Raw genomic sequence first — 12,077 nt, 5'->3', positions numbered from 1 at the left:
ATTCCTGTTGGAAGTGCTGATCTATGGGTGTGGATTGCATGATACTTCCCTAAAGGGGTCATTTAGCATTATCAAAACCTAGCTAGGACAACCAAAGTGCTAGAACTTTATTTCTGTCGAAATGCCTTTAGATTTGTCTGTGACTATGTTCCTCAGGCCTCAGACAAAAGGTTGAAAGTTAGCAAGCCTCTTGAGGTACCATCTACCTCCTTGATTCTGGGCACCAGACACTCTCAGACTCTGTGTTATAGTAGATCATTAGCACCACCTAAAGGCTGCACACCAAATGACTTACAAGCATGCAAACTACTCAAAATGTTCTTTGTTCATATTAATAGGATTCTTTGAAAGAACAGAACTCTGAAAACTAATCCTTACCTGACATGCAGCAAGAGGCTGCTATGTCTAACTCGGTACCTGTGATGGTTCCACTTCTGGGAGTAGTTAATGTTATCTGTAATGTTTTCCTCTAGTGCTTACATTTTTAAAAGGGATCAAACAATAGGCTGTGTATATCAAATGCTGTGTTGGCCTTATTTCTTGCACAGGTACCTTGTTATTTTTCAGCTCTGGAAATTTACTCTGCCAGTAGGCTAGTTAAAAACTGACCATGAATAGTGAGACAGACACTGAAAAGCCATTACTGTGGGCCTGAAGATTCCGGGCTCCAGTTTTGCTTTACTGTGTGGTAGGTCTCTGACCTGAATCTCTCAGCGCTTCTCATCTGGAGTACAGGATCACATCCTGTTCTGACATCAGTGTGGTCTGGGAAGGTGATTGAGATGACAAATGGCCTACCTCTTACCTCTATTTCATGTCACTGCAGAGAATGGTATAAAACACTTCAGGCCAGTCTGTAATTGTGAAATTCCTAAGCCCAGCCAAGTTTCTTCCAAATCCTTTGGAGTCAAAGCCAGGGAAAATCTGACTTAAAATGTCCTTGGGAAATTTACAAGAGTCCCAGTAGTTCTCTGTTGTTCCTGAAGTTACTAGAAGCTGGAGTCCTCCCAAGGACCATTTAGAAAGAAGACTTATCTTATGAAAGACTTCAATGGTAGGAGATTTTAGAACAAATTGACCTGGATCCAACCTCCTCCCCAAAATGTTGTCATTTGTTGGAATGTACTCTGTTTGAGGGTCAAATCGAGGGACACACAGAAATGGAAGGTGACTAGAACAGAAAAGAATATTCAGAAACAGATCTGGACTCAAAATTGCCTTCTACCTGTTACTGGTCCTCAGCATCTGGCCAAATGCTATTTCTCAAAAGCCCTGTATTTCATGTCGTATATGTGTTTAACTGCAGAGTTGCAGAGAGGATTAAATTCAATATCATGTTCGGAGTATGTAGCATTATACTTGCTGCAGAGTGGAAATGCTGTGCTGAGGTCATTGATTTCTTACCTTAAAATCAGAGTCTCCTGCTTGAGGCTAAAGGCTCTTGTTTATAAGCATCATCGGCTGAGCAGATTGATTGCAAGTCTCAGGCATAACTGACAGAATGGCCAGTTTCCCGTGACACAAAGTCCAGGGAGTTGGCTTTGTCTTTCCAAATGTCCTCCCGACTCACTGTCAGGAGCCCTGCAGGATTCTGACTCCATTTCAGCACCTGGGGGCTTTTGCTATCAGGGTATTTGTAGTTTTTCTTTGATGCCCTACTACTAAGCAACTCAATTATGGATGAGTACGCAACCTAAAAACCTGCATCATTCTCTCTCTCTTTTTTTTTCTTCCTCAAACAGCCCTGGCATGGTTCCAGACCCTCAGTAGACAAAAGCAAAGGGATGATTGACACACCCACTGCTGAGCTACATAGTCCCTCCCATCCTTCTGTTACTGGAGATGTTTCAAAAGGAAAGTGAGAAGAAAACTACGGTGGGTGGAACAAAAAGAAAAATACAACACATTTTCCATTTTTAAAAAGTAATCAAGGGGCTGAGGATTCACAAGGCCCTAGTTCCCATCATCATCATTAAAAAAATATTCTTTCCTCAGAATGAATGATATATTCACCACAGCAATTCTAGCTGATGTAACATAATAAACTTAACTATGTTCTGACATTGACTTAAAAGCATATGTGTGTGTGCTTCCCCACATATATGTGTGTGTGTGTGTGTGTGCGTGTGTGTGTGTGTGTGTATCCTCAGATGTACAACTTAGTCTTCTTCATGTGGGTCTATAGCAACTGGAGCAGGGGCTATCCCCAAAGCTGTTGCCTGTATATGGGATATATTCTTCAAGTTGGGCTGTGTCATTTGGCCTCAGAGAAAGAGGAAGCTCTTAGCCTCACAGAGACTTGAAGTGCCAGGGTGGGAAGATACCCAATAGGGTCCTCCACTGTCCCAGAAGAGAAAGGGAGAAGAAGATGGGGGAAGGCTTGTAGGAAGGGGTGACTTGAAAGGGAAGCAGTGAGCAAGATGCAAAGTGAATGAATAAAAATAATTAAATATAAAAATTAAAAATGATAATAATTATAAATAAAATAATAAAAATAAATAAAAAGAAAAAAACAAAAGAAAAACGTGTGTATATATACATACATATTTTTATACATACATATTTATATGCATATTTACATATAAATATATGTATATATGCATATATGTACACATTTATATGTAACATGTATGCACATATACATGTACAAATATATACACATGTTTATGTATATAAACATGTACATGTATGTATATGCACAAATATATATATACAAATATATATATATATATATATATATATATATATATATATATATATTACCAATACATATTTGTAGTTTTGATGGTTGGTTGGACCTCTGGACTCATGCATAGTAGGCATGTAATTCACCACTAAGTTACATTCTCAGCCTCTTTTTACTTTCTATTTTCAGGCATGATCTCACTAAGTTGCCCAGGCAGGTCTTTAACTTAAGATTGTCTTGTTTCAGTCACCTAAACAGCTAGGATTTCAGACCTGTGCCACTGGATCTGGCTTTAAAGTATTATTTTAATGAGATTACTAAATTATACTCATTTTAAGAAATCTTCTTTTGGGGTATAAATTAATTAAGACAATGCCCAACTATTGTACTGGGGATGCAGGCAATGTTTATAGAGCTGCTGAGAAGCTGAAGAGCAGTTGCTGTTGCCTAGCAACTGCCACTTCCAATCCCCCTGCCTCAGGAAGAGGGAATAACAGGCTGGCATAATAATGTTTCAGGATAGGAACTTGATTACTCACATTTTTAATCATGCATATAACACATCTTTTATGTTGTTCTTTAACTTATTTCATAATTTTTGTTTTGTTTTGTCTTGTTCTAATGCTGGGGAGAACCCACACCCTCACATGTGTAAATCATGGGCTTTTTTGTTGTGCTGCAACTACCTGTCCCCATGCACAACACTTGGAATAAAAATGAAAACTGGAAAAATCCAATAAGTGAAAATGTAAGATTTTTTTTTTAGTAGTGAAAACAAAACAGGAACAGAATCTCTTTTTTTGTAAGTACTATTAGCTTGAAATCAGGTGATAGTGGAAGAATGTCTCTCTCCCTCTTCCCCTCTTAGGCATCATCAAAATATTGTCTAAAGCAATATTAAAAGTTGGAGTGATTCATTTAGAATCACAGTTCTTTAGTGGCCAGGCCAGGGCCAGGTACAGTAGGATTCTGACTTTACGGGAACATCTAGACATTGATAATAGTTTCTTAAATTCTAAGGAAATATTTTCTTGCCAGAGTCTGCTCATCCATAATTTGCTAGCCCATGTTCTTTGCTCTGGATCTTTATCTTGTACCTTACCTGCTCTTTTTTTCTCCAATGATTTCAGTGCATCCATGAAATGTCACAAATGTAGATGGTGTCAGTTGATATGCCCTGAGTGTAAAATACTTACCAGATTTCAGCGAGTTGCTATAAAAATATACATCTCATTACTATCTTTCACATTGATTACATATTGAAATAATAATATTTGAGATGTTGGACTGAAACACCGAAGTTTCAACTTGAATATTTATTTTGCCTGCTTGTGAGGTTTCTTTTGTTAGTTTTGGTTTTGGGGTTTTGTTTGTTTTAGTTTTTGAAACAGATCCTTTTTGTGTAGCCCAAGATGACCTGGAGTTCACTGTGTAGCCCAAGCTTTTCTCAAAGTCATCATCCTTAGTGCTGAGGTTACAACATTGTAGCATCACAACTTCCCTTGTTTTCTCTCTTTAAGATAATGTCTTTATTAGTTTTTAACAATTTGATACAATATACTTTGATCATATCCAACCATCCCTCAACTTTTCTCACAATCACCCTCTCAACCCTTCATGCCCTGGCCACTCAACTTTGAGTTTTCTTTCTCTTCTTCTGCCTTCTTCTCTTCTTTTTTTGTCCCCATTGAGTCCAGTTTATGAGCCCAACTAGTCTTGGAAGTGGAGCCTGCCCTGACATATATTCTACCTACGAGGGATCACATCATTAAAGAAAACTGACACACTCTCTCTGGGCAGCTATCAAATGTCAATAGCTCCCACCTTCTCCCCTCTAGGCTAGAAGTTTGTCTGGCTTGGCTTTGTATGTTTCTTGTTCACGTTGACAACAATCACTGTAAGTTCATTTGTGCAGCTGCCTGGTTGTGTCTGAGAAACAGTTTCCTTGATGATATCAGCCACCACTGGCTCTTACATTCATTCCAGCCTTCTCTTCCACAAAGATTCCGAGCCTTGAAGAAAGGGTTGTGAAATGTTTGCTCAATTTATGGGTAAGAAAGCCACAATCCCTTATTCTCTGTATGTTGAGCAGTTTAGAGTCTCTGTGATAATTGCCATCTACTACAGGGAGAAGCATCTCTAATGAGAGTTGAGAGATATACTGTTCCCTTAGAATAGCAATAAGTAGTTAGGAGTCATTTTATTGTCATGTTCACTTAGAGGAATAGTAGTATGGGCTTTTCTCCTCAGGCCTATGACCTATCTAACCACAGGTTCTTGGTCCTTTTAATAGTGTCAGGTATGATTTCACCTCCAGGGGGAATGTGGGTCAGGTGGACTGTGCCATCAAACAGTAATACTGGCAAGGTTGAGGCAGCCTAAACTTCAGAAAATCTCAACATTGAGAATGGTAGGCATGAGGTCAGTTTCCTGCCAAACTACCTGATCTGGAATTAGCAGCATGACACTCCACTGAAAGGACCATGACAATTAGTTATATAGCATAAAAACCTGGCGTTCTCCAGGCGAATGAGGTATCCAGATAGGCCCAGAGTGTTTAGCCAATGAGCTTCCCTTCCTGGGCATCCCTTCCCAAATAAGGTATTTAATCCCTAGTTTACCCTGAGTAAGGTGTATGCATTCATATCTGCTATCATATAAAACAGTTTGGACAAGCAAGGACCAGCTGCTACATCAAGGATATCAATGGAGATTAGACTTCTTTGTGCCTCTTCCAGCCCCTCCATACTCAGAACCAAACTGGATTCTCTTTCAACCTCCTCCTGGTCTCAGCCTTCCCCTTCCTGTCAAGTATGTAGACATCCTGAGGGTAAGTGCGGACTGCAGACCCCTGTTCCCAACTCCCTGGGGTACCCCAGCAGTATCTGTGACTAAAAACCACAGCATCCATCCCAGACCTGCTGTTTCTCATCCAGAGAAACATGAACTGGGCCCCCTATCATGGACTGTGTTCTGCCTTCCCTAAGTGACTTGCTGGCAGTGTTTGCTTGGCCACCCCAGCAGCAAGGCAGACACATGCAGCCCAACAGAGCAGTCCTTAAATGCAATCAGAAAGTGGTTGTTTTTTTCTCATAATATTCTTGCCATTATTGTACCATTGAGTATATCTTGAAAAGATAATCATTGTTGTAGTTTCCAGGGTCCACAGCTAGCTATGACTTATTGCTTCTCTCTTCTTTCAAGAAGTATCTGATAGCCTTCCATAACAATGAAACTATTTAGTAGGGATGGATGTTTTGGGTGAGTACCAAGTTGATTTTTCTGTGTTCTGTGACTCAAACATGTGCAGCCTTCAAGAATAGGGTTTTATCATCAAGTTCAGGAAGGTACCAAAGAGTATGAACACTATCTATAATTCTTAGGGGATGGGATGGGATCTATGTAATCTCATTGGCCAACAGCTCAAAAGGAGATAATTCATTCCTGCTATTGGTGTTTGTATTTACCAGCACAAAGTATACAGTTGGGTATTGTGTCCTCCATTGTAGGTGATGCCATTAACACTCGTTTATCTATGTGTAGGTATGTATTTTAGAAAGCTTCTATATTAGTATGTTTCTATGTGACTTTTTCAAAAAGCCTTTAGTGTTAATTATCCTTTCTCCATATTACCTTCTCTACCCTGTTCTTCCATTTCTCATCTCACAATTTCTGTTCCATTATTTCCTTTAATATAACTGTGTCCTCTGCCTTGACTGTCCCTCCCCCAGAGGCTATGGGTATTCCAAATGGAACACACATATCTGAAAGATCCACAGATGAAAGCGTGACATTTCTCTTTCAGTTTCTGGGTCACCTTGCTAAGAATAATTGTTTATACCTTCACCTATTCTCCAGCGAATTTCATAGTTTTTTTTAAAAAGCTAAATACTATACCATTGTATAAATGTAGCATATTTTCATTATCTGTTCATTGGTTGATGAATATTTAGGTATTTTTATTTATTGGCTATTGTGAATTAAGTAGCTGTAGCATGTAGCTTTTGCTACCCTGGTTTAAGCTCCAGGCAGTCCATGCTACCATCCTCTGCCCAGAGAATATTGGAATTGCAGATTAAAAACACAGACACATATGTTGCTCAATTTTAACCAGCCTTCTTGGCTCAATTGCTAGGCACTACGAATCTCCCATGAATAGCATGCTCTTCCCAATACTCTTAGCTCAGCATCCTAAATCTGCCTTTAGCTTCAATTGCTCAGTTACCCAACTCAACATTCTCAACCTCCCGCCTGGAGAAGCAGCCTACGGCCGTTCCACCTGACATCTCACATGGCTGGTCATCCTTTGTCCCTATGAAGCATGTCAAAAAACTCCCTCTCCTTTCTCTCTGGTTCCTCCTCTCCTCTTTGGACCCAGAAGTCCCGCCTCTTCTGCCTAGCAATTGGCCCCTGGCATCTTACTGATAGATCAAGAACCAATTGGGGAAACATGATGTTAGCATCAGAACCACCCCTACAGGCAGCAATGAACATGGATGAGTGGGTATCTCTATAGTAGGATAGGGAGGGCTTTGAGTATACACTTAAAAGTGATACAGTAAATCGTTTTATATCTATTTTTTTTTTTGCAGAATCTCCACACTTAATTTATATATAGTGGTTGTAACACTTCACACACCCGTCATTAGTGAATAAGTGTTCCCTTTCCACATATCACACTAGCATCTGCTGTCATTTGCTTTTTATGATCTTGGCCATTCTGACTGGAGTAAGATGAAATCTCAAAGTAGTTTTAATTTGCATTTCCCTGATGGCTAAGGATGTTTAATATTTTAAAAATGTTTCTCAGCCATTTGTAATTCATCTTTTGAGAACTTTCTGTTTAGATCTATACCCATTTTAATTGGATATTTTCTTTCTTAATGTTTCATATTTTGAGCTATTTCTATATTCTAGATACAAACCTCCTGTCAGCAGTGTAACTGGTAAATGTTTTTTCCTAAAATTGAGGCTAAGAGTATGACTCAGGAAATATCTTTCTAGGATGTGCAAGGCCTTGTATTCCATTTCAAGCACTTCAAAATAGTACAAAAGATAATAATTTTTTCCTTTATGAGGTTTTTCTAGCATTTTCAGAACTCCTGTCTTTAAGAGGTGAGAGTGACTCTGGAGAACAGTTGAATAATGGGAAGAAATGAAGGTCATGTACTTATCTAATAATAACATTCCTCAGAGTAAGTAATAAGAACTTTCATATTTCTTGTTTGAGTTGTGATCCGGCATGTAGGTGGACACATAAAATGATCTCAAGTGTTTTCTGTCACTTATGTGACTATAACTTGAAGGCGGAGTATCTAAGATAAAACTAGTCTCTGGAAGAGCAACGAACTCTAATTTTTCCTATTAGTTCAATACTACATTTTTTAAAAAGCAACTTTTTTATCATAGAGTAAGACAGTAAGAAGTTTAAGAAATAATATAACTAAAATTTACTATTCTTATTTTATTTATTTATTTAAAATTTTATTATTATAATTTGCTGAAAAACTCACTAAAAATAACATTCAGCTCAACTAAAGCTATACTTGAGGAACAATAGATTATTAAAAGTATGAATACATACATAGGATTCATTCCTAATGGTTGCTTCGTACCTTCTTCATCTCTGTCTTAAAGATGTGGAAGCCAACTAGGAACTTTCTTTAAGTCACATGGTTAACAGGAGAATATGGGGCAACCTGGCCCTAGAGTTAACACTCTTAATATTCAATGAGGAACATTTTTAACTGAAGGATGAGTGGAAAAGGAGCCAGAGAAATTCATACTATTTTGGTTTCTAAAACAATAAAGACCAGCGAAAGTGTCCATTTATGTTTCCATCTTTATTCTTGAAAGAAGAATTAAGAGCATAGCATTGGCCAGTGATGTGAGCATTTTTTCAAAGGTGAAAAGACAAAAGACCCAAAACTGTATAGAAATGATGAGCATTGGATTACTATTCTGTGCTTTGCTCAAACAAGAATCTATATTAAATTTGTACTTCTACATAGTTTCTTCCAACAATGGCTGCCTAAAAAGTCATGAAGTGAAGTTGCAAAATCTAATAAGTGAAAGAGAAGGAAATGCCCCCCAAAAAGGGGGATCACATATAATAAGATTAAGGGGATAAATACATAGAGTATATAAAAGTTTGACAAGAATGCATTTCTAAAAACATTAGTTATTAGAAACCACAAACAGTGTTTAGAAAATGAGTGAGCTCTCACAGGAGAATAGAGTGTCTCAAGTTATTGTGAGAACATATATGTATGCAAAGACATGTTATCTATACTTCGAGATAATCATGACTGTATTAGTTCTAGTGATCATTTTGAAGAGAACAAAAGTTTGTGGGACTCTGTTCAGTTCCCAGCACCCATATCCTGTGGTTTACAACCCCCTGTAACTTCAGACCGAGAGTATCTGATGCCTTTTTCTCACCTCTGTGGACAACTGTGCCCTCATGCACAGAGACATATAATTGTTTCTTTTTAAATAGTAGCAAGACTGTGACTTTCTCCCCTCAGTATCTCTAGCATTTAGTATTCTTGCTGACATAGTTGGGTATGGCACACACTTTTAAATCTTGCATTTGAAGGATATCAGAAGACTGAACAGTAGGCTTGTTTGTTTCTTTTGAGACCAAGCCTTGCTAGGAAGCCAAGGCTAGCTTTCAACTTGTTATATGGTCCAGATTTGTCTCCAACTCAAAATTCTTCTACCTCAACATTCCAAGTCCTGGAATTATGGGCATGTGGCATAACACCCAGCTCAAAATATTGACTTGAATCCTTAAATATTGACTTGTCACCCAATGAGACTAGATGGATTCCATCTAATTGTAGGTAAAAATAGTTACGGATGGAGTTTCTGCTGGTGCTGCTTATTGAGGATAAATGCTCCTGAACAGAGAAGGAGAAGGACATATGGTTACAAAGGGAAACCTGTGGTCAGGTCTGGAGCCAGGACTATTAATAAGAGTTGTCCTTCATTGGGCCAAGGGAGCCAAACCTCTGTCTGGCACTGGATAAACTTCTACTCTTTCAAGAGCATGCCCTTGGGAAAGGTGTCACTGAAGTGGAGGAGGCCTCTGGGAGGTTAACAAGTGAGATAACAAATCCTTCCTTAAAGGTGAACCTGGCCAGTGCATTCCCATGTTTGCTATAGTTGTTCAATTTGAAATGTTCTGTTTGGCATCTAGAACACTTGAATTGATCTTTGAGAATACAGAATGATCTTAGCAAGCATTTCAAATCATATTTTCCCTGGGATCAAAGAAAAGACCCGCACTACTCTAGAGTAGACTGAAACATTTTATTCACGCAATGTGACTTATAGGAAAACAAGGGAAAGGAAGAGAGCATAGACACTTCGGCATGAGATGTTATCTTTTTATGGAATGCCATCTTTCACTAAGTGTGGCTGGCTACTTGCTTGTGTATGGACACAGCTTTTTACTACACAAAAAGCTCTTCCTCTGATGCTTCCATACAGTTTCATGTGAAATTCCTCCAAATCCTTAGATGTTCCATTGTGCTAGATCTTAAGTCTAGCAAGTAAATACGTTCACCAGGATGTCTTTTACTCTAGAGTCACAAAGAGGACACCAGCAGCTTTCTTCTTTGACTTAATTTTTATTCCTCAGCTATCTTCATGTCTTCTGGTGCCAACACACTTGGTATTCTATAGTAGGAAGCTCATGTTTTCAAGGGTCAAGTTTCAGTAGGGCCTGAGGAAGTAACCAAAAGTAAATCCATATTTTAATTCCTCCTAAGTCACAATGAAGAAATATACTTACTCTAACAGTCCCATGGCCCAAATACACACACAGCCTGCTCTATCTAACAATAAATATGTACTGGGTAGGTTAGTAAGCAATTGAATTTAAGCGAAATGAAGCTGCCATTTCAACAAAACAAAGAAAGGTTGGCTTGTCTTTCATGCTAAATTTCTGGAGAAAGTTCAAGAGCTTCCTATACATAGAGGACATAAGGAATACGTCTTAGAAGCCAGGATGTGAGGAAAATTGTGTAAGTTCATAAGGGTCTTTCTCTTCCACTACAGTAGTAGCATATTGTTATTAAGTGCTTATAAACGATGAAAGTTGGATCAATTTGCAAGAATCTTTTCCTCCAGAACCATGAGTTAACATATAGATTTCTAAGATGTAAGCTGCAAAAATTGTAAAGCATTTTCATTTCCTTTTTGCATATATAGTAAATGGAGAAAGCAAGCTAGCATTCCTTAGGCATTCCAGGAATAATGTTCATAAGTGATCAATGTTTTCATTTGGTTCTTTCTCCATCCTTAGGGGTAAACACTAAAATAGAACTAAATACGTTTAAATTTTTTAAAAAGATTTAGTACAAATTCCGTAGTAACTTAATATCCAATAACATGTTAATTCTCTGGGTTCCCAGGGCTATTTTAAAGTCTTTAGGGGAAAATATAATTATTTTTTTTTTGTTTTCAGCTTTGGTATGTTGCCATTAAACTTCACTCAGTATCCCCATACTCTTTTCCAGCTTATCCATTTGACTCAGCATGCAAGATCCTAAAAAAAAAAAAAAAAAGAGGAAAGAGATGCTCTTGACTAGGGGAGGGAAGGGAAGCATTCATGGCTGTCATGAGCAGGGAGCTTGGTCTCCAGTTCCAAATCCAAATTTCTGGGCTTTTGTATGCATCTTTTTCCCATATAACTAGAGAGGATGCTGGGTTCTTGCTAAAGGTCTTCAAATGCCTCCATTATTTTCTGGCTACTATGCAGGAAGATTTAATTGTGGCTCATGTAATAGGGCTTGAACTGGCCTTTCCCATGGCTTCTGGCTAATTTAGAAGATAGGAGTCATATGACACCCTCCTGCTACAGTCCTAGACACTTAAGAAGCAAATAAAGACTGCAAATCGTTGGTTTATATTATATTATAGACTTTCAGAGTAAAATGACCTTTCAAAGCCAAGAGGAGAAAATTTAAAGCTACAAGTATCATTTCTACATTAAAACATACTTTATTATTTGTCTGTCTATCAGTTTACAGATGGATGCCCACGGAAGCCAGAACTGAGAGTTGAATTCCTTGAAGCTTAAGTTACAGGCATTTGTAAGCTACCTAATGTGGATACTGAGGTCCAAAACCCCTATCCTCTAAACCAACAAAAATTGCCAAGTCATCTCTCCAGCTCTCTCTACTTTTGATTAGCAACATGAAAAAAAAATCCTCAAGTTTGGCTAGAAATAAATCCTTTCATTATCTGGTAGAAATTATAACCATTTAGCTGGGTGTGGCAGTGCTCTCTAGAGGCTGAGACAAGAGGGTTCAGAATTCAAGGCCAGGGAAAATATAGCAAGACCCTAATCAAAAAAGAGGGTGCTATAACTACATAAGTTTAA

The sequence above is a fragment of the Grammomys surdaster genome, unplaced genomic scaffold (assembly GCF_004785775.1).
Source record: "Grammomys surdaster isolate TR1022 unplaced genomic scaffold, NIH_TR_1.0 263, whole genome shotgun sequence".
NCBI classification, from domain to species: domain Eukaryota; kingdom Metazoa; phylum Chordata; class Mammalia; order Rodentia; family Muridae; genus Grammomys; species Grammomys surdaster.
This window is presented reverse-complemented; position numbering follows the sequence as displayed.